Source organism: Acyrthosiphon pisum, chromosome A2 (assembly GCF_005508785.2).
Source record: "Acyrthosiphon pisum isolate AL4f chromosome A2, pea_aphid_22Mar2018_4r6ur, whole genome shotgun sequence".
NCBI classification, from domain to species: domain Eukaryota; kingdom Metazoa; phylum Arthropoda; class Insecta; order Hemiptera; family Aphididae; genus Acyrthosiphon; species Acyrthosiphon pisum.
The window spans coordinates 72,720,592-72,745,757 of NC_042495.1; the positions used below are offsets into that span (position 1 = coordinate 72,720,592).

The 25,166-nt window shown below is 26.6% G+C and overlaps 1 protein-coding gene across 1 annotated transcript in view; it reads left to right on the forward strand.

The window, feature by feature from the left end:
• LOC100570548 (hemicentin-2-like) overlaps nucleotides 1-25,166 on the forward strand; it is a 399,451-nt gene that overhangs the window by 23,113 nt on the left and 351,172 nt on the right. The window lies entirely within an intron of this gene.

Consider the following 25,166-nt stretch of genomic DNA (forward strand, 5'->3'; position numbering starts at 1 on the left):
CAACTGACCCACTGTAATATAGTAACGGTCTTAGCGTACTTAATTTTTCACTTTTCTGTAAAATATGACTTAAGCGTGCCAAAGTGGCTAACTTACCCTATAATGCAATGGATTTTGTGTGACATAAAATGAATAGTAATTTACCAAATAGTACACCAAATTGATAATAGTAAATAATTTGTATAGAGATAAATATTTAATTATTTAAAAAAAAAGCCGTGGAATGTATGGCCATTGGTTATCACAAAGTATACATATATATTATATATATATATATATTTTCAATAAAGACAGAAGACACACCTCTTTGCATCGTGGTCATTGGGAATAATTATTACAGTTGATGTAATATTTTTAAATTATTAGTGCGTTTGAAATTATTTTTACACTAGTGAAATACATATTGGGTAGGTATATCGTATAGGTACACGAATTAAAAAATAATAAATGTATAATACCTTATATTATAAAAATTAATATCTAGGTGATATTTTAAGATTTACGGAACCAGTTTGAAAAGTTAACCCTATAATTCATAGAAATGATTATAAAACTGTATAATATATCAATGAGAAAAATTGTTTTTGTTTATAATATTATAAAAATCAATAACCTAATTGAAAAAAAAGTCATTATTTTTAATAATATTAAACATAAAAAATGAGGTAAATTGCTCCAGATATGGAAGGGTGTTTTGATTTTGAATTACATTTTTTACCTATACTGTGGGTTGAACACGGGTTAACACCATTTCACCATGAGTATGGATCGTGGATTAACAATAGAAGTTTTGTCATAAACAAACGAGGAAAAAAAATTAAAGCACATAAACTAAAACGCACAATTTTTTACCTCGAAAAACATTATCGGTAATATTAATATATCAAAATTGGATACGCTTTAACGGGATACGGTCCTAGAAGTATGACAGCACATTGTTATAATTTATTCTAAAAATCATACTAAAGAATTGTTTTATAACTTTCACATAAGCTCAATCAATAATAATAATTATGACATGGTTATACGTATACATGGTTATACCTATTATTATAGTACAATTTTGATAACTGATAACCATTTAAAGTTTTTTTTTTGCTTTTACTTTCAACGACGAAATTTTAGTTCAAGTTATTATCAATTATTAAATTGGTTTGGTTTTTCTAGATCTCTAAATTTCTAAATGCACTTTACCTTAAACTTTTATTATTACAGATTTTGCGATTTTTAAAACATATTGTCATCAACAATATTGCTAATTTCAAAATCTATGCATCTAATGAATATTAATTTTAAGAGTTTTAATCTCTTATTATTATTGCCAAATGATAATATATTATGACATTCATATTTTCGATATGCATATCAAAGTTTCTCATTATATTATAGCGATACACATTCAACACGTGGTAATCAATATTGTGCAAAAATAATTTTAATGAAAACATATTGTAAAATAAGTAATAACAAATGAAATATAATACCTATCTTGATTCTATTGTAAAATGAATAAAATATAACAAGTCAACTTAATTTTTAGTTTTATTTTATAATTATAAATTGCCTAAATAAATTAAAAAACAATTTTGTCTCAAAATGGTTTTATTTATATAAATCAATAAATGCAATATATTATTTTAATATAATATATACACCACTAAGGCTACCGCACGATAATATTAAGTACAGATATCTAGTGGAATTATTCGCAGAAACGTTATATTCAAATTATTTTACCCCGAGGGGATCCTCACAATCAAGAGATTTTCCAAACGTGGTAGTGATGGTACTGTGGAATCATTAGAATCTACGTGTGCTGTAGAGCTTACCACTTTGTGATTACAGTTAATAAGTCAAAAAGCCTTCACCGCAACTACCGCGTCTTCCGATCTCAAAGTAGAACGAGGCATAACGCGTTTCCGATTCTTAGTATTAATTTCATTAATATGTAATGTGTGGTATGGAAGGTAATTTTCTATTCCATTTCCATATTTTAGCATTAACTCCGAATCCGATGTGCCCGTGCCCCATAATAATATGGTAACGCATGTTTCTAATCATGGATTCGTTGCATTGTCACCTCCGATCAATTTATTGTTGTTGTTTTACGTGTAAGCAGGCAATGTGGACGAAATGTTATTGTTGCCATTAATCGTATATTTGGGTTGTAAATGTAATTTATAAATTGCATGAAAAAAAAACCAACAACCTAACAATGAACGAAATGTAGATAAAGACCATGGTAATAGTCGACAAACGATCATTTATCGTCGTCGATGACGGTATCGGCAACAAACGAATTCGATTAACGGTATTTAAGCACGGGGCGCCTTGAGCTCAGCTCCTTTACACGTCGTAAAAATAAATAAAACAAGGGATACAATAACCAATCATAATAATAATAGCTTTAGATTTTCTCGTGAAACACACGTAGGTACACTAAGCCATATAATACCATCGTCGATATATCAGCGCTGCAGTGTAACAATAATTTCGATTGAATTAAAACATATACCGATCAAAGTGCGAACGATAAATCATATTTTGTATCCATTGTTCCAGCTGTCAAACCAGGAAACACACCATTTCTCACCTCGGTGTCGTCGTTAATTTAGTTCTCTGGCCGTGTCGCCACCATCGGTGCCGGTATCATATCCGATAATAAAGTTAACACCTACAAAGAAAATGTGCACATGCGTGTGAGGGCGCGTGAATTTTATCGTATTTTTTTTTCACGTTCAGGTTGCAAAGAACCATATAATATTATCGTGATATAATGACGTGCAGCGAGTGAGCGAATGATTTCCGAGTGGTGTGGCGGCGAGGGAATGACGAGTGATGACGAAGCTCCAGGCGAAAAGGACGTAAAATAAAAACGAGAAAATAATTGTTCATAGACAACCGAACCCCTAACGCAGTCGTACATACCACTCGCTGCTCTATCCGGCGCGGTGTACGAGCAAGACAACAATGATTTATGAAATCCGAACGCATCCTCTCACACACACACATTACGTATTTATCTGAGACGTAACCGCGGTTCTGGTAGTAGTCTAGAGTTCGCACGGTGCACACTCCACACGGTACTACAATAACTACGACAATACGTTGTTGGCGGACTGTATAATCGGTCCCGAACAAACAAACGCGGTTTCGTCGATGTGTTGTGTTACAGTAAATTTTATTTTTTTACTCTTTGGTCCCTCGCGTGAATGTTTTGTATGAGGTAACGCGAAACGCACCGACCACACACGACGATTGTTCGCGTTTTCAACAACGGTATAGTAGGTAAACGGATAATATTACAATAATGCGACAAGACTTATTATAAAATAATAATAATATTACGCACAATAATATGCGCCATGCCATACGGTGTGAATAACGCGACCACAATTATACATATTTTATAACATTACTGCGGTACCTACACCGTATTATTATACAACAATTACTATCGTTATACATTCGCAGAGAAGTATAATAAAATTATGTATGATAATAATATGCTTAATATTGCGTCTGCCACATTGGATCTGTGTCCGATCCGTATCGGTTTAATCGTATAGAGTTGTACTATTCGTACTACCTACCGATTGGTCATTGCTCGTTGTAGGTATATGGAGTACGTTCACGCGACGTTGGCGTCCAGACCGCGGTATAGTTGTGGTCACATACCGTCGTCGTTGTTATTAATCGACCTACCGGTTGTTCCAAACAGTCCCGGTTACCTGGTCGCCGACTGTATTGCGGTCGGTTATTATTTATTGCACGCCCGATATTATTTTAATTTTAATAATTCATACGTCTGCGTGAACGTACAATACAGTGTCGTCGTCTTTTCGACATTTATCGCTCGAGTAGGTACACCTCGTATTACGCAGTTACACGCGAATTTTAAAAGACGATGGCAGGTACTTAAATTGATTTGAAAAATAATAACGTAGGTACATAGCATACTCTTTAATAAAGTAGGTACCTACTCTAATACTGTGACTTCGAATCGATTGCCACCGTACTACTACTACAGTCCAAGTTTAAAGTATGCGTTTGGAAATTTTCATTACAAATCCTGGTATTCGCTCATTGCTTTTACTGAAAAACATTTCATATTGAGTGTATGTTAATTGTGTAATATACATTATAATTATTTATAATAATATAATATATAAATATGAATCCGATCATTGCCCTCATCGCTAATTCTCTGTTAATAATAAATTAATAAATACACTTTAAAATAGATTGTGAGTATGTATATAGCTAAGTACTCGCAATGTGAATCTATTGAAAATCATATCAAGAAAAAAAACTCTGAATTAAAGAACACAAATTATTTAAGTTTAATAATAAACATTTCAATATTATTTTCATGAACAATTTGAACATGTTTCAATGAGAAACTAAATTATAAAGATATAATGACGAGAAAAGTCGTTAATAAGCGACCACATACAGCTAGCTTAAGTGAATTTATCATTAGTCATATACCAAATTTATAGCTGACAAGCAATTTTTACAATACAATTCAAAAGCAAATTTCATAAAGGAATACATATTCTATTAATCTTCAGAAATGACAGAGATTTACATAGTTTTGTTTAAATTTATATTTTATTTTTAAGTATCTAAACAATTAACCTATAATGTACGTATAGATTATAGACACTCAAAAATATTTTTAGAAACTTTAATTGGATATAATCTTTATAGTGAAAAAATATACTGACTATAATATTTATAAAGGTCATTTATCGGGTAAATTTATTTCACTTTTGTAATAGTGAAGTGTTTTATTTAATAAGATTTTTATTTCAATCTAAAAATTATGCAGAGCTAAAATAGAATCTTTTTTTTCTCTTTATAAATAAAATTATCAAGAGTTATTAATTTTATTGAGTTTTTTTTATTTAATTTCATTTATATCAATTCACAAAGAAAAAGTTTATTTTATTAATATTTAGTTATAGTATATAATATTATGTTCTTTGAAAGATTTATCTTATATAACATAAATTATTATTAGCGTAAAACTGGGCTGATATCTACTGTTGGTATGTATTCATTATTAATTTTCAATGTCAGATTTTGATTCTTAAAGTTACATGTTAAATGATAAAGTAGACATCCATGTAAGAAATATAAAATTATATTTGTGTACCAATAAAAAAAAAAATTGTATATGAAAATAATATATGTACTCTTAAAATTGTTACATTTTTTAATTTTCTTTTGTCGTAAATAATATCTGCTACAGTATTTAAACAAGTTGTATCAAACAAACCATAGTAAATATCTTAAAAATTTCTAATTTTAATGTACTTCATCAAACTTTTTATTACTCTTTAAATTATTTTTAATAATTTAAAAAAAAAATTGAAACTGTCAGCAGTAGTGGGTATTCCTACGTTATTTCTACTAACGGTTTATAATTTTATTTTTTTTTAACCATAGTAAGTTATTCCTATTTGGTTAAAACATTTATAGTCATAAAATAAATCCAAAGCTTGAGTAGGTTCCTTTTGTTATTATTCATAGAACGTTTTGAAAATCAAGTTTTATGTAAAATATCTTATTCATATAATTAGTATTATCATAATAATTAAAATTAAATTTTTTTATGATTGTTTTTATTTTCAAATGTTTAAATAATAAATGGATACATTATGAATTAAATTGGTAGGTTAACAAGGTTTTAAATCTCCTGGCAACAAATTGTGGAGTTATTTTATTATTATTATTATTATTAATAGAGGTGGATGTGGTCTATCAAATACAGTAGACGTCGCTTATAAGACTCACGGATATAAGGTACAGTCGCTTATTAGACTTAAAATCGTCTGGAACAGTCCGGACGTACCAAATATATTAAAAAAAAATCGGTTATAAGACTCAAATTTCATAAAATAAGTAGTAGAATATAAACTTTTTTGGTTATAATTTAGAAATAAATTGTTATTGAAAAATTAAATAATATTCGTAAATAATATTTTAATATACAATACGAATACGAACAGTATATTTTCGGAATATTAGAACAAAATAAAAAACAAACTAAAATTACAAATTGTTTTCAAAAATAATTTTTCAAAATAAATAATTTTTATATGTAATATTAATTAGGTATCTATTATAATTTTAGTTTTTTTTATCGGGATTATTAAATTATTCAATAATAAAGTATGTAATATGTGTTAATGTATTCAAATCAAAGCAAAATATGTAATAAAATAATATTTATAAATACGTAATTATTTTTTTTTTCCTCTTTGCCTATAAGATTCATTCGGTTATAAGACTCACTTTGTGCTGGTCCCAAAGTGAGTCTTATGCGGCGTCTACTGTACTTCTATTTCTACATCCATATTCAAGGGATCGAGGCTTTCCAAACATTCTTAATCTATGCGGGTAAAGTGGTTATCATAAGCCAGGTAGTGCATTGTGGAATAGTATTCCATTGTTAATCGATTTTGATTTTGGTGTAGATCCTGTAGAGCAGAGACGCTTTATCTGTTTTGTAGGATCCCAGTACCTTTTTAAACAGGAATGTAATTTGTGTTAAATTCTATGTAATTTGTATCACTATTATTAATGGATATAAATTTTTGCAAGGCTGGTTTATTTATTCAATACAGTATTATAAGTTGGATACTTGGATGTTACTTTAGAATAGTGCTTTGTTAAGTTACTATTGCTCCTCAGTGAAAGATCATTCGTGAGAACGCGTCTTATTTGAGATTTATCTAGATAGTGATTTATTAGTGCAAAGGGCGGCTTCAAAGACATGGTTAGGGAGGAGAGGCAAGTCATAATTTTCAGAAAACTTTTGATACCTATTACCTACATATGTTTTTTTAACGTCTAAACCTATATAAATTATCCTTTTGCACAAATTCAAACAAGTCAAAATTAGTATTTCAAATTTTAATTCATATACATATATCAATATTACAAAAAAGTTATCCTAAAAAATGTTAAGCAGTGTCTTTGTTGCATTTTACCACAATGGTTTCAGTTTCCGCTAAAAAATTATCCTAAAAAAATGTTAGGCAGTGTCTCTGTTGCATTTTACCACGATGGTTTCAGTTTCCGGTCACGGTCGATAGATAGACATTTTGTGTTTATTTGCTTGTTATGAGATATTATTGACTATAAATTATGATACCATGTAATAAATCTTTATACCTAATAAACTTTCATAAATTTAAAAACTATTAATAGCTTGTAAAACGTGGAAATTAAAAATAAATCTAAAATATTTCAATGAAATTTTTAAATTACAATGACGATAAAAATTGAAAGTACTTGTTCTGCCACTGAATGTGTAAAATATGATTATGGTAAACTGTTTTCATGTATAAATAAGCGTATTACCACGGCAGTACATTAAATTATATTATTTCACTATGAATATTATAATATGAACAATTAATTGGTATATTAAACTAGGCATTGAAATAAATATTAAATATATATTAGGAAAATGTAATTGGAACACAATGCTATTCACTATACTGTTTAAATTAATTCAAGCACGTGTGCAAATGAAAAAGGTAAAGAAATAAGTAAATGTTATACTATGAGCTTGTTTATTATATTTTTGAAACAGGCGGACCAAAAATAAACTGATAGAGTGTTTGCACAGGACATAGATAATAAGGAAATGGATAGGCAATGTCTGTAACAAACATAAGTACAATGTGTTCTGAACGGGTGCAAGAAAGAAAAACACTTTCGACTTACAAGGGTGATATTTTGTTTGTGGTATTTACTTTGCCATATTTTTTTCTCGAGTGGATTTTAATATAAATTATATCTGTAACTGGCTGATATGAACAACACACCTTTTTGTTCATGAACAACATAATTTCATTTTGAGATTTTAAGGTTGGTTAAAGAAAAAAAAATATGATACCTGATGAAATTGTTTAATCACAGAGAATCAATTTTAATTGTTTATACTGAAAAATATTGTAAATTGTATAGTATGGCATAAAGTATTCAAAGTGCATAAAAAATCCTGTTAAGTTTTTGGAAGAAATAAATAACATAAATACAATTTTTTTACCTCGATTAAAATAATATAAATTTAATATAACAGATAATTGTAATTGTTTTATAGCATAAAGCAATATTTATTTTAATTTCTGAAAATTTGTTGAAAACAAATAAGTCATTATATATATAAATTAAATTGTTCTAAATATAACTAAATATTATTAAGTACGTATTTATTTTATTTCATTAAAAACTAAAAATACATTTTTAAACGAACGACATGAAAAAAAATTTAAATAGCTTTGTAATATAATATTATACACAATATTAATAAGTTTTGAATAAGCATATCTTTATTAAATTATTTTAAGTGTCGATTTATATTCAATCCTAAATAAGAGCCTAAAATATGTAAATACCCACTCCAATGCGAAATATATTAATATTAAAGTTACGCAAATATCCATTGTAATAGCCTCCTAAGATGCTTCAAATATTGTGCAAGTCGGGAGCTTGTATAAAACCTGAAGACCAACCAGCAAAATCTTATCTTGAATTGAAACCTTCCCAGTTATCAAGGGTATTAACCATTCAAAAAGCTCCAGCAAATTTGAAATCACGAACTAACCAAAATAAATGCCACTAAGTTCACCAAGGAAAACACCACTAATCAGCAAGAACTGGCAGTATTCACCACCAATATCACCAACATTATACCTAGTATAAACAACCATCAATTATCGTACGCCTAAGCCACTGAAAACAAATATTAGCAGCATATATATAACTCACATTAGACCCCAACATTAGAGACCCAGACACTCATCTTATTACTTCCTTTATAAATTACCTCAAAGCTATGATCATTACACTCATCACACTTCTCATGGTAGTCATCGGTAAATTGATAGTACACAATATACGACACATAATCAAATAACAACAGTAATCCGCAAATCTTATAAATGTCCAACAAAACCACCCCCGGTAATGAACAAAAAAAGATACTCAAAATTAAACTGTCTAGACACAAACTATTAAACCAAAAAACTAACGATAAACAACAACGAGGTGTAATTATTAGAGGATACTATTTTCTCACTTTGCAAAATGCATAAATTTACACAATGTTCATATGTATAACAAAATATTATACTATACATTTTGTTTATTTACTATAATTGTTACCTGTGTTTAAATTTTTAAACTTTTGCATCTATGGAAAAAAAATGTATTGGAAATATAAAACATAATTTTAAATTGTTATATTTGATTAAAATGGTATAACTATTCCAAACTATAGTCACCGCTTATGGACTCACTTTTGGACTACATTATTTGAGTACATTAACCGAATGAGTAGAACAAATGTGTCAAGAAGGCAAAAAGTTTTTTTTTTTTTTATTAGAAAACAAAATTATATACAATCTGTAATAAATGTAATAAATGTATACAATAGGCAATATGGGGGGGGGGGGGTTACAAGTATAATATGGGATTGGAAGGCGTGAAAGAAGGGGGTCCAATGACACTGGAAAATAGTTCATGAATAAAAATATAATTTTATATAAAATAATATTATTATAATTTGTAATAACAATATAAATTTGGCAATGTGGGATAAATGTTTATTATTACGATTTATATTTATTTATGTACTTCAAATCTGTGTTGTAATTTATAATAAAATAAAAACAAGAAAATTAACAACGAACAAAATAGAAAATATTTTCTTTTTTTAAAAATATTGCTTCATTACAACTTGAAATTATATAATAAAATATATTAAAAACTGAAATACTCTTTTCGATGTAATGAGTTGAAGAAACATTATTAATCGTAAATATATATGTGATTGAATTAGGAAAATTGAATAAAAAATTTGAACATTTACTCATTGACGGCCAGTGTAGTGAGTCTATTAGATGAATAATTCATCTAATAGACTCACTAGCAATAGTACCTAGGAACAATCCTACCTATGTGTTTGAACCAGGACCAGTTTATTTGTGTCAAATCACGAATGCGTCTATTATTCGTATGCTCAATAAGCGGTGAATACTGTATTAAAATATTGATGGATTTGTACAATAAATGATTTACGATTATTGATTAGGTACTTTTATTAGAAAACTTTATTAATAAAGTTGTATAAGTCTTCGAACTATTTATGACTGTATTTCAACACCTTTGTTTATTATGTTTTAATACAACCACTAATTTTACAACATAACGTATATAATATGCATACTTAATTCCTTTTAAAATTTATTTAAAGTGTACTTTTTAGTGTACTATGAATTTATACAACATACTATAATATGTATATTGTGTATTATTTTAAGAAAAACAAAGATAATATTAAAAATTATAATAATCAAAATAATGTTAAAATACTATCATGATATATTATGAATTGTGGCATATTCATGCATAATTTCGACTGCTATTTTATTTGTTTAACGTTATAAATATGTTATTGTTTATTTAAAATATATATTAAAAACACTTATAAAATATTGTATTAACTGTCAAGGCTTATTATAAAACCAAGTCTTCTGATAATATAGCAATTAGTAGCTACATAAAAATAAAAATGAAATTATTAATTTATTTTTTTTGAATTACAGAAAATTTTGTAAAAATAAACACCACATTTAAAATATGGCCTTAATAGTAATAAAGGCTTACAAAAAACTTAAAATAGGATAAAGATGATTTACGAAATATTGACGGAAAAATAGATTTCAACGTGTGTATAAACAGAGACGATCTGTAGGTATTTCGCCTTTGATCAATCATTCGTTGTTGATTTGGCGTGAAACAATAGTTTACATACAACTTTTTTTATAACATCATAAGCTGAGATTTAACTGGAGATTTTTTATCAAGTATTAAAATCACAATAAGTTGTTTTTTCATTTTGTGAAAATGTTTCGTTGGATTTAGAGGTTTTTGGGATGTAATTATATTTTGATGTATAAATAGAGTCGTTTATGTAGGTACCGATGAACTCTAGATTGAAATACTTGTACTTTATAATGTGTTTTTTTTATTCAGGAACCAGAATTTGATTCTGAAAGTCCAATATAAATGTTAAATTAATTTTTAGAATCTTATAAAAAAGTTTAAAATGTGTGATTTACAGTTCTCCATATAAATCGTTTGACAAAATTATTATGAATCAGTGGAGTTGTACTGTAACGATTGTCTTTGAAATTATAAACACCTAGCCTATGTAATTTGATGTTTGGTTTTTTTTTTAGACTAAAACAAGTTTTAACGAACAATAAATAAATAATTATAATGTCCATAAGTGAAAAGAATATTTTATCGATATATAAGATCGAGAACTTAGAACAACCTATATTCGTATAGGTACTGTATTTTTATTTATTTGAAAACATCCAAATGTGAGGCTTGTGCTTGTGTTAATTGAAGTTGCTATTATTTTTTGGTTGGCTTGGCTATTTGATAAATTATTGCTCCGAAATCATGTTTTGATTTAATGAGGTGTCTATGTATTGTGATAATTATATTTTCGTCTCTTCGTTGAGTGTCTTATTATTTTCATCATGTATAATATACTTTTGGTAAAGTATATTTTCAAGTATTGTAGAAAAATAGCACTAGAAGCTCTCCTTAAGGTAAGAAAAATCGAAAAATCCTTAGTTTAAGCTGCAAGAATCTAAAAACGTAGACAATCCAGTAAACTACAAAAGACATTATTATCGAGTGTGCTAAAGAATATTATAGTTTAAAATTTAACTCAATAATAAAATCACAGCCATATAGTTGCCCTTCTCTCACACCGAACACAATAATAATATTTAAATATTCATCACATATCGTATTATTATAATAATAGGTCCTTAGATAATTTTATTTCAAAATACATTTTTTCATTGTAATAAAATAATTAATATGTATATTATATCATAATATTTAATCAAATGGTCTAACAAAGAAATACTGAACCTGTCTCACTGAGAAAAACTCGTATAAAAGTACATTTAATGTCACGAGGTAATAACTGATAACAATAAAACAAGTAAATATAAAAAAAAAATCATGGACAAAATTGTGTAAGTATATTAATATTCTTAATGCTATAAGTAGCAATAATTTACTATAATATGCTGCATTTTTAGGCATAAATGTATCAACATAATTTATTTTTATTTACTAGAATACAATTTTATTTATAGCTTTTAAAATTATTAACTTTTATAGGTATGTTTATTTTAATAACAGATGTAAGTAAAGTCAGGGGGACCTAACTACTGTCTACTAGCATTAGTTATCTAGGAAAAGATTTCAATTTCTTGAAGATTTAGTATAGTTTTAAGATTTAAGACTTTTAAGCATTTATTTCCAAGCAGATAATATATACGACGAATGATGATAAATACATCGTTTGATAGCAATACACTATATTGTACACAAAAGAGTAATATCAATAATTATATTATCTCAAAATACACCTAAATAATACAAATATAAACCATTAATGCAGGTACAGTTTATTCACAAAAATGAACACAATACAGCCCATTCTCAAAAGTGCATCCATTAGTCAAAATACGCAGTAACAATGCTAAAAAATATCCAAAAATATAACAGAAATTATTACTAAATCACTTCAAACCATTCCATAGTAATAATAAAAAATTACATCTTATAATATTATATCAGCTAATGTACAACCTACATCACTAATCCTCATCATTACTAATCCACCAGGAACTCTTCTTACCCTGATTAACACCTGAAAATGTTTTGCATAAGCTTTTGAAAATATAATAATTTAATCCCAAGTAATCAAAACTTGAACAATTAATATCAATCTCTATTTATCGATGATGTAAATTTTAATTTGCCTCATAAATATTATATAATCACTATCGGAAAAATTGTACAATCACATTACATTATAATAGCGTCTTGAATAATATATAAGAGTCGAATGTGAATTTATCTATCCAACAAGTCATTATTATACAATTGATTAGATCCAGTCATCAAAATACAAGAACACGTATTTACATTACGTAAATTAAATCCAAACAAAAATACTCCGCAATGATCCGTGTAAGTATAAAAAATATACGGCTCTAAAAGTTGTGATTTCATTTTATAGCTAAGTCTTTTAACTATACATTGCATAACTTAAAATAGTCTGCTAAATAACTGGACTTAGCTTAGCGACTTAAAACACTTGATTAGTAATACACTGCACATAGTATTATTTTTCAGCCTTAGTCACCAAGCTAGGTTCTATTATTTAGCAGATTATTTAACCTAAATTATATATTCTATATATTATATTATAGTTCAAAGACTTAGCAATAAAATGACTCTAAAATTAATAAAGTAAATGAAGCTATTTTTTTTCTCTACGTTTTTTATTATTTGTAAAAACTTAAGTCTAATATTACCAAAATATCTGTATTAAAGATCTATTCAATTTGTAAAAAAAATAAAAAAAATTTTTGGCACTTGGCACGTTTTTACCGATATATATACTGCTGTGACTTAACACGTTTTATCATTTTTTTTAGTATAAGATTTTTTTTTTATTTTAAGGGACGAAATAAAACTTATATTTTGCATGAGTAGTGTTAAGTATAAGTTATTAAAGGGTCTTACATTTTTATTGACTTTTATTTTTAAAATTTTCTTCTGTTTTCAAAAAAATTTTGAATAATTCAATATCAACTTTTTGGCACTTAGCCCGTTATTGATTTCAAGTCTTCACTTAACGTTATTTTCACACGGAGTTTGGTGGAGTGTTTTTGTTGGGATATCACTCATTTTTTGTTGATACCTCATTTTTCGGGAACATATTGGTTTTACAATGATCTTTTTTTCTTTTTTTTTTTAAAAATTTTTTATATATAAAGAAAATTGTCACCCCTAAGAAATCAATGCAGAACCCAAACCATTGGACAGATCTGGCTGAAATTTTTAGGATAGATTAATATTATAATTTCACCGTGCTTTGAAAAGGACTTTTGAAAATTCAACCCTAAAGGGGAAATCAAGGTGTTGTAAGAATACAACAGTTGCGCCAACTATCTAATCTTTTTCAAACAGCAGAAACACATAAATTATGTTTTCGGTTGCCACACTGTTTTTTGAAGAAATCTGTTTATTTCATTACTGAGCAACAATAACAATGCTCAATCATAAATTAAAAAAATGGTTGAGTATCAATACATGATGTCCGTAGTCCGTGGAACAATTTATGGGATCTCCATATAATGCTCAGACGAAAGTCTGATAAATTTCTTGTGGCAATCAACTTCCCTCATATTTTAAGTTTCAATGTTTTATCAAGCAAATCGATCTAAGATCCAGCGTCAGCCATAATTAAATATGATGAAATTCACTAGGTGTATGATATTTTTATCCGATGATCCAGTAGCTTGTTTTTCAAGAAAATATCATAAGGTCACATAACCAATCATGTCCATACAAAAATAATATATATTTAAAGATGTCATATGAAAAAGCACAGTGGTTAATAATTTAATATTCACTCAAAACTAACTTATATAAGATCAAAACCCACAGTTTTTAATTTAATTGTACTAATACTACCCAAGATAGTGTTCCTTTAGAGAATAATATATTATAATTTATCTTATCCAAGGTATGGACAATCTTTTTCATAATCATTTGGCCCTTCACTACCATCCTTTCATCACATTGAAATCATTTTTTAATTCTTCCAAAACCCCCAAACACCAAATCTAGAAACCACTCGAAATATAAAGTTAAAGACCGAAAGTTAGTTTAACCTTGACAAGTAGACAAGTACCAGATACCGATTTACAATAAACAGAGCAAATATTGTATACATTGATGGACAAGGTATAATCTCCTTCAAAACTATATTAGAAAATAATTCAGGATATTTCGATGCATTCTTAATAACAAACGCCTTCAAAGAAAAAGTTTTAGATAAAAAAAATACAGAACCCAAAGATTCTAACAAATCGGAAGCAAAAAAAAAACACATATTATCTGTCAAACACATACTCACCAAATGTGACATATATAGTGAAGCAAGGAACAAAAACAAACTATCTGACAACATGCATATTTGAAAACCGAAACTTTTAATAGTCGATATATTCTGATTCCTTCAGGAATTATTGAGATAAGACAAATCCATCTGTATACCTTTAAGTCCTGAATGAATATTAAACTGATTCATGGTCAACGTACATCGAAAACTATGATAACTAAATACTTGACATTTTCGTGGTATCTTTGGATTACCATGTAAAGGTGTAGTAAGAAATAATTTTATGAAATTTTAATATTAATTAAAGAGATACTCAAATTAAGGTTAGCTCACGGAAAAAGAGTATTTTTATTTATGTAGATAGCCACTGGTTACAAAAAATTAAATTGTTATTATATGATTGGTTTTATTTTTGGACCTGTATTTTACGTTTGGTTAAAACCACCCAAATTACCCTGTGTTAAAAATCTGCGTAGTTTATATTCAACGGGGTTTATGACGGGCATTTAATTTGTCACGGGATCAGCTAGTTTAAAACTAGATATTTTCATTTTCTGTAGTCGTAGGTAATTGAATAAAATAAATATTTTCTATTTCTTATTCTGTAAGAATACTTAAAAATATTTTTCTTTAAGATTTTTAGCTTTTTTCGTTTTTCTGTTTTTCATTTTTTTTAATTTATTATGTTTAACATTTTTCAAGTACTTTCAACATAACCTATGTTATTACAAGTTTGATAACATGTTTACATTATGATATATAATACATTGTAAGTTGTAAAATATATGTCCCGGCGTTATTTTGTATTAACATTATTGATTTTTAGTGAGTTGGGAAAATAGATACAGGATTAATAAATGTATATTATACAAAAATATAATAGGTTTTGCGTGCAGTAATTATTCATCATCGTGGGAGTTTTTGGAAACTTTCAATAGGAACCACGTCCTGTAGCAGCCGTAGTCATAGACGTCTACTTTTTGTTATGGTTCGAAGTACGTAGTATTCGGGTCCATCAGATGTTTTTTAGTTTTGCGTGAAAATTTGTTTTTTGTTTTTTTTTTCTTGACACCATTTATTACTTTTATTTTTAAAAACCTTAAAAGGTATATCGTAAAGTATTATCATATTGAAATTGGTACATTGGTAGAAATATTGTAATAGTATTTTATTGGTAATTACATACAGAAATAAATATATTAATATGTTATAACTGCACTGATACTTTGTCAAGGTGTTACTATTTTTTCATATTATGGTGAAACAATAATTAATAGTATCATATTATAAATGCTTTGTTCTAATCTTAAAAATATCATAACATTTGTTTTTTATTTGTGAGTTTAACATGTTATTATCATTTTAAATATAATTATAAAATATACAATTGAGTTGGTCATGTATAAAATATTACTGAATTCTTTTAACTTATTTTTTTAGTTCTATTAATAAATTGTACTTTATATGCATATAACGAATATTTAAAATATTTAGATTGTATTGAAATAATATGCAATGTATATCTACATTAAATTGAAAATTAATCAATAAAATGTAAAGGAAATTGTCTGCCTTTCATAAGGGAATAATAAGTATATTATATTACTGACAATAAAATATAAATAGGTTAACAGTTTTCTATTTAAAAATAAAAATAAAAATAATCCTATTTAATATGTATATTGAACTTTAGATCAATAAAACATAAAATATTGATCGTAATATAAAATTTTTATGCTTATAATAAACTCATGCATAAAAAAAAAATTACAGCAATTAATCTGCACAAAACAGTAGGTATATGAAAACAAAAATTATTGTCGGGTCTTATCGATTTTATGTCGTACTTTCGCACCCACGTTGGAAGTTTTTATAGTGGATATCATTGCTAGGATTCATTTCATAATAATGACTTTTAATACTAGAAAATCAATCAGGAAAATGTACGTGAGCGAAACCAACGAAGTTTGTTCTATATTTTATTTAATTCTGCGTTGTTCTAAAACACGAAATAACTGATATGGACAAATAAAAAAAAAATATATATATATATATAATGTAGACGTTTCGTGCTCGAATTTATCATTTTTTTCGTGGTTCACCAAATATTATTTAATATTGGTACTAAAAACTTCCACGTCTAATTTATTTAGTTCCTTTCAAAATGCTTAGTTTGCGTAGCGGGAAAAAAATAATAAGAAATTCTACTAATAAATTTGTGTTTATTCGTGATTTATAATAGTTCCAGCAAACTTTCGCCACAAACATTTTCTTTTATCTTCATCGTTATTACCACAGGGATAGTTTTTGGCTCTTTCCCCAGCAATGACTTCTGTTGTCCGTAACTGGCACGCCGAGAGCAAGTTTTCATGATGCGATTACTGAAATATCGTCTGGACAACTTGAATTGTGGTGAAAAAAAATATATATAAACATATAATGTATAATATATTAAACAACTAAACATAAAATAAAAAAATTAAAGAGTACCGTTTTTGGTATTCTATGAGAGTATTTCATCGTGAGTTGGTTTTATTTTTTTTATTCATACAATTATTTTTATTATGATAATTTTCCATGAAATTCCTGACATATTATTATATTAGATTATAATAATCTAAATGGTATATCATGCCAAAGTCACAATGTCGTATGTTTGTTAATATTTATTTTTATGATAATATTGAACGAGACATATTCAAATAATTTATATGCATTTATTTATTTTCTTCATTATAAGGAAATTATGTTATTCAACACATATTTTACTCCCAGTTGTATATTCGATAATAACTTGTAATTTACGGAAAGAAACAAATATAATATATATTATAATAATTATAAAATGGCTGTTTATGGATCTGTTTTTAATAAAAAATAACATTAAATCGGCAACTAAATTTTTCTGAGTACATTTGTATTAATTTATACTTTTTAATAGTATTATACTGTCACCTATAATTATAGTAGTTGAATAAATCAACTATGGATATCAATATTTCCATTGTTTGAATACATGACATATAACACAAATGATTTAAACCATTTTATACTCATTAATCTACTTTTGCCACATATAAAATCGTCTCTTAAACTGTATGTTCATTTTCATCATTTTAAAGTTGATTAAAATTTAAAAAAAAATTCATTAAAATCTAAAATTCAATAATACAAAATTTTGTGGTTACTACTATAATTGTATAATTGTATGTGACTTAATTTAAGTTTCACAAAATGGAATCAATTATAGTTATGGTATGTTTTTATTTTTGATTATTAATTTGAACATCATGTTCCTGGTATGTAATTTTGTCTCTTCTACACAGGAATGTACCTATTTTGCCTACACAATACGCCGTTTCTACATGTTATAGTACATTTTAAACTTATATTTTTTAAACATAAACATCAAATATCTTAATATTAAACTACTATAACATTATTAAACATGTATAACTTCAAATTATGTCGACGGTAATTGTATAATGGTTAAAGAAAATTCTAATTGTGTTTTATAGTTTTTGTATAACATAAACTATCTGCACAAAAATCATGTTTGTTACGAGGTATTAATTAAGAACTCATCCAAATACGTTATTACAAACATAACACTATATCTACAAATTATTATTTTATGTTACATTTTCTTAACATGCAGCTAGTAAGCATTTGTTTCCACAAATTGTAAATTTTATTGTTAGAAAATATTAGATCTCAATTTGTACGTATACTAAAGTATTAAAAATGCTAATTAAAACGCTGTTCACTTAATTTACTATACATTTTAATTAGTTATTGTAATTCTCTATACAGCGTATAGTTCTAGAAAATAGTAGGTACTTAGGATACAATCTCATATCATAAAATGAATTTCAATAAAATAAAACAAAGTGCATAACTATTATTTATTATTATAAATATGATATATGTATGGCCTAAATTTTTGTTTAATCAAAAGTGTTATTTCATTGTTTGTTGAATTGAGCAATTTTCATAATCAAACGAATATGATTAGCCAAACAATTTAATTGCAACTTTTTTTTTGAATTACAATGTTTTAGAAAAAATTTAACTCATTACAATTTGTATTAGCCTGAAGAAATATTTAAGTTTTCGCTGTCTTGTTTCATTATAATTTATTATATTTGACTAAGGACACTATATAATTATATTATAGAAATATTTTGAAAATGTAAGCTATTGAATAATCCAAGTGTTTAATTTCTTTTGTTTTGTTTTTAAATATTTAATATATAATAAGATAAGGATAAAGTCTAAAGTATAATTATTAATGTTCTCAAAAATTATCCTTAAGTGGTATTTACACCTTATTTTATTATATTATGAGAAATTTGTAAAACATTATTTTAAAGATCGATATGAGGAATTTCTATACATTATACTCAATAATCATACATTATGTGCTTGAAATTATTCATTATTCATTGTTTTTGTCTGTCGTCCTTAAATAGTGATTATGATAATACAATTATTTTATGACCAAAGTAAGAAATATCAAATATGTAAAAACAGCACCACTTTATTAATTTTAATAAAACATTTTAGAATAATTTTACATAAGAGTATGATTCATTGTTACATTATGAATTTTTTGAAAGCAGCGTGTTTATAATAAACTAGCTGATCACGTGCACTTCGTTGCCCGTTAAATGTACCAACTCTATATGACCCAAACTTTGTTCAATTCATTGTTAATATTCGGAGTATGGTGTTCAAAACTTATCTTAACTTTTCCACTTCCGGAATAAAAATTCTGATTTGCAGCGGTATATTATAAGGTAGGCAATCCACCTGATATAGATCGTGACCCCGTGCTGTTTGTACGTAAGTGTATGATTTAACTCTTCAGTATCCAAGTTATAGGTACCAAGTTATTCATTTTTACTTAATTTCACTCTACGGTTGATTAATATAATCAATTAATACAAAATCCTAACCTAACATAACCGTACTAAAATCCGACGAATAAAAAAAATGTTCCTAGTACTTATGTATTTTTTTGTGGAAAATTTTGTACTGATATAGGTGGTAATAAAAATAAAAACTGTTTTTTATGCAATAATTTTTCAAACTGAAAATTGAAAACGCGTTTCTAATCTACCATAATTTGTCAAGAAAAATTAATGTGAAAAAAAAACCAGTGCAGTTATTGTTAAGAATAATGAAAACAAACCCTAATTTTTAATCGTTCTTCGTCTGTAAAAGTTTAACATTGATTTTTAACTTAAAGACACATATCATTGAAGCTCCTACAATTCCTGTATCTCATTTTTTTTTCATAAGCCAATAGACGATGAATGTTTGATGACCAATGATTTACAATTATTACTTTAAAACAGCATGCACATACAAGGTCTGTATTAATTATTCAAACTGGAATAAACTGTGGTTAGCAAATTCGTCTTACTTAGCTTTAAATGCAATACTCAAGAACACGTTACTGCTAAAATAAAATACTTTCCAATTATTTTAAACAATGAAAAATTTAATATGTATTAAATCTTATCTTAAGTTTATTTCAATTTTTTTTCTCTCTGTAAAATTTAATTAATTTTATAAAAAGTTTTTATTTATATACCAAAAAAATACAGCAGGTATAGGTAGGCTATTACTTTCAATGAGTTATATGTTTGTTTAATAATACAACAACAATATTATTATAACAAATTGTATGAATAATTAATGCTACATATTTATAATATTATAATCTTACAAATTTAATAAAATTAAAAATAAAATTCATTTTTTATGCAGTTAATTAGGTTAATTTCTATGAATTATATATTACATGTAGGTACGGAACAACATAATTACATTTTGAATATTATGTATCAATGTATAATACTTGCCGATGTCATTCATTAAGTAAAATACGATATATTTATAATAATATATTTCTATACGTTTAGTATTTTAGTTGATGTAAAATTTTCTCGGATTTTATACCAATATTAAATGCAGATAATTATAATACTATTGTGTACTGAATAAATTATAAAAATAACATCTATACTCAAATAAAAGACACTAACTTCCTAAAACACAAATACAAATAAGTAAAACAAAATAAAACCGTCCAATATACCTATGTGCAAATTACTCTTGCTTTTTAATTATGGAAAAAATCGCTCATAATATTTTATACCGAAAATATTACCATTGTTTTTCAATCTTTATCAACCGCTCAGTTTAAAAATGTTCTTTTATAAGTAAGAATGTACGATTATTAAATACGTATTATTTTAACCTGACCTGCATACGTCTTGACGATAGTAGTATAACAAAAACAAAATAATGCAAAATGGTATAAGGAATAATGTAATAGGAGTTAATATATATATATATATATATAGTATTATATAAAAAAAACTCCTCGAATTAAGAAAAATAAGTAAAAAATAAGCACAATAAAGAATTCAACGCATTATATTATGTTTTTGTCGATTTCGGAAACGCACTTAGAAACTCCGCTATAATGTTTCAATGATTAATTCAGTTACCACTATAATTCCGTCATAACAATAATAATAAATTTAAATATACACCGTGGTAGCAAAATATTATAAGGCCCTGAAAAAACATCTCTTGGCACGATAAAGAATATTTCGAACGGTTTTTTTTTTTTTGTTTTTTTTATCAAAAGCAATTTAAACGATTGTCACGAATGCGGTGTTCGCATGTTAATGATCTTATCGTCAGCTAGATCGGTTCAAGGCGTCATTTTCACAAACCATAAGCAAGAAATGAACGTTTCGTTTTTCATTTCAAACGCAGTAAAATATAACGCGTTTCATTTTTCCGATATTACATTTTAGTCACGTGAACCGTTCGTATGGCAATCCGTAATGTTTACATCGTCGGGATCTGATGTAAATGGTTACATGTTTGATTGGTGTCGGTTATCGGGCAACGTCAATAACGGAATCGTATCAATCATCGCCACTGACACAAAATATTACTCTCTTCTTTTATTTTATTTTCTCACAATCAAAGTGTTATTGATAATGGTCTCGGGTGATTTATTTGTTAAGATTTATACGGGATTCGTGGTTATAATTAAATTAGAATCCGGGCGAAATCGGTTGAAAGTGTGATAAAGCCAATTTCTATTCGATTATAATTACCGGTGAAATGTTACGAAAATAATTATACAATTAAAAGAAAAAGATGGACGGCTTAAAATCATCACTGAATAACTTTACTTAACCCAGAAGTACCTATTATAACAAATGTATAATATATTGTAATAATTCTATACAATAACTAGTTCTACTTAGCTAAAAACAATTGACATATACGTAGGTCCATTGACTATTATTGTTCATTTTCACATATACTTTGGATGAATTTTCCATGATGAATACAAATTGCTATCATATAATATTATTATAGATTATCAACAGATAATCTATAGTAATATAGATAATAATATTCAAGTATTTTAAGTGTTAACTTATGACTTACTTTATTTTAACTAGTTGATAACTGTATATGAATGGTATTTATAAAAAAAACAATGGGAAAAAATCTAGAAAAGAACCCTTGTTGAAAAATTTACAAAAAGATAAAAACAACTTAATTTATTACCTAGGTATCTATAAAAATAAATAACTGTAATTGAGTTATACATATAATATACTCTTGAATTAAAAATTTACACTAGCACCCAAAAGTTTTAATAAATAAAAATTACTATATGTAGTTTATTGTTGAGAAAAAAATGTGTTACATGTTACTGAATTTAGGAATATTATAATGCCTATGATGATTTATGACACAATATACTCATACGAAGAACACTGCCATTTTAACTTTAAGTATTTGACTTGTTACTTATTACACAGTGCAATTATTGTGGATATTATGATTTATAAATATTTATTAAATTTGCTCCTATTAATTTTATTATTATTATGAATTAAAAGTGTATAATATCGCACTATAATTTAAAATATTACATGAAATACAACTTCATTTCAAAAAATAAAAGCTAAAACTATCTTTTTTTTTATTGTTTCCATATGAATGCATAAAAACTTTTTTTTTTTTTTAACAACTGAAACTAGTTAAACGTAACATATTATTATGAATTAAATATTTAAGTGTGTGTATATTTGAGTTATTAATATTAATGCTTAATATTGATATAAAATGTATTTATTCATTTTTCATTCAAATATAATGACTATTCAAAAATGAAATATGCAAACCATTAAATTATAATTTAATAAATGCATAATATATTTAATTATTTTCAAGTATAATATGTATAAAATGTGCTTCTACAACGATCATCTTTATAGGTCTTTGGTTAAACACATTCAGTGAATTGGTCAAACAACTACATTTTAAAAACCATGAGTGATGTTTGTAGGTAAACTGTCACTCGCATAGTTTTGTCATAATTTGTTGATTTTTGTCGAGGCCTGTAGCATGTTATTTTGTACTGACAACCTGCCAATAGCTGCTGATATCTGTCAACATAATATGCAGTCAACATCTGGCAAGATCTGTCGATATCTGCCACTCTATGTTGATAACTGGTGATATTTTTAGGAACTTGTACATTGGTCGACTGGCCACGTAATTTAATCGATTAAAACACTAAATTACAAAAATTGCGTCTGAAAATAAAGGGAAAAATTGATGTGACATATTATTTCGTATTTGGACTATGCAGGAATACAATGGAATGTATGGATCATTTTAAAGTTTCGTCGTGTTTTTGATGTTTTTATAATAGATAAAAAAAAATGAACATTTCATGATTGAAGAACGTCACTGAGTTAGGTAGGTACCAACTATACCAATTTTATAGAAACGCTCCATATATTGTTATTATAATATGAGAGTGCACAGTGTGCCTAAGTTAAATGGTTAAATTTCTGAATTTCTATACGGTCTGCTGCTTGTGGCATTATAAACGACGTTGACGTTTACATTATTATACTTGGTCGTTACAAATATTCATCAAAAAGCATCTTACTTACACCTTATAGTTATCATCCAGAGAACACCCACAAAGCATGAAACACGCGGAGGAGAATCACAGCAGATATAGTAACAACACGTGAATTTACTTACACCAAGACTTTGTATAGTCTAATATTATTATAATATAGTAATAAATAATAATATTAATATTTCATTATTATTATATAAATATACTGCTGCATTTGATAGCTATTGATGGTCAGTTACTTAAAATGGAGTAGAGACAATTTTAGAGTGAAGGGGCACTGAACGCAGGTATGCAATATAATATGGAAACCGATATTTGAACAATATGTTATCAACTACTGGAGATTTATTATGAATTTAGAAACGAGCTGAATTTTATTAAATATAATTATTTTATAAGTAATACCTCGTAAAGTATTGTACTAAACTTGACGATAAATGTACCCAATATTTTATTAAAATAACATATTTATATGATGGTTAATGGTTGTATAAAAGTGCTATATATAACAAAATAGATATTCAATAAGGCCTTATGAAAACGATTCAGATCCCTTTTTTTTCTAACCATTTTTCAGACTCTAGTGAAAAAAAAACAATTCAAAAGTAAAATAATTCCAAGAAAATAACTGTTATATCATATATTATTTTACCTGTAATAAATGTATTATTCAAAGTGCACTCTTACTCCTTATAGTTTCTTATTTTATGCTAAAGAAAACATAACTCCAAAGTTCGAATATTGCTTCATAAAGATATAAATAAATTGTGTACGATTTTAAATGAGTAATTTTGAAAAAATTTACTTTTCAATGTTATTATCATTCTACCATGAACCAGTATCCATATAAACGTCACTGAGTTACTACTTTGAGAATGTTAATAATTTAAAAACGTTTTATGGTGATAATAATTTGCATTTCGAGTACTGATAATATAATGTAAAATAAAATGTATCAGTCATATTTGACACGCGTTTTGTTGTACAGTAATGAAAAAAAAAATGCATTATCAAGTTCCATCGCAACACTTAACGATGACGTAGCTTTTAAACGTACAAAAAAAAGACATGTATCTATTGTAACAATAATAGCTGCAAACGTTTAATGTTTTTTTTTTTTTTTAATGCAAAAACCCATGAGGAAAAAAATAT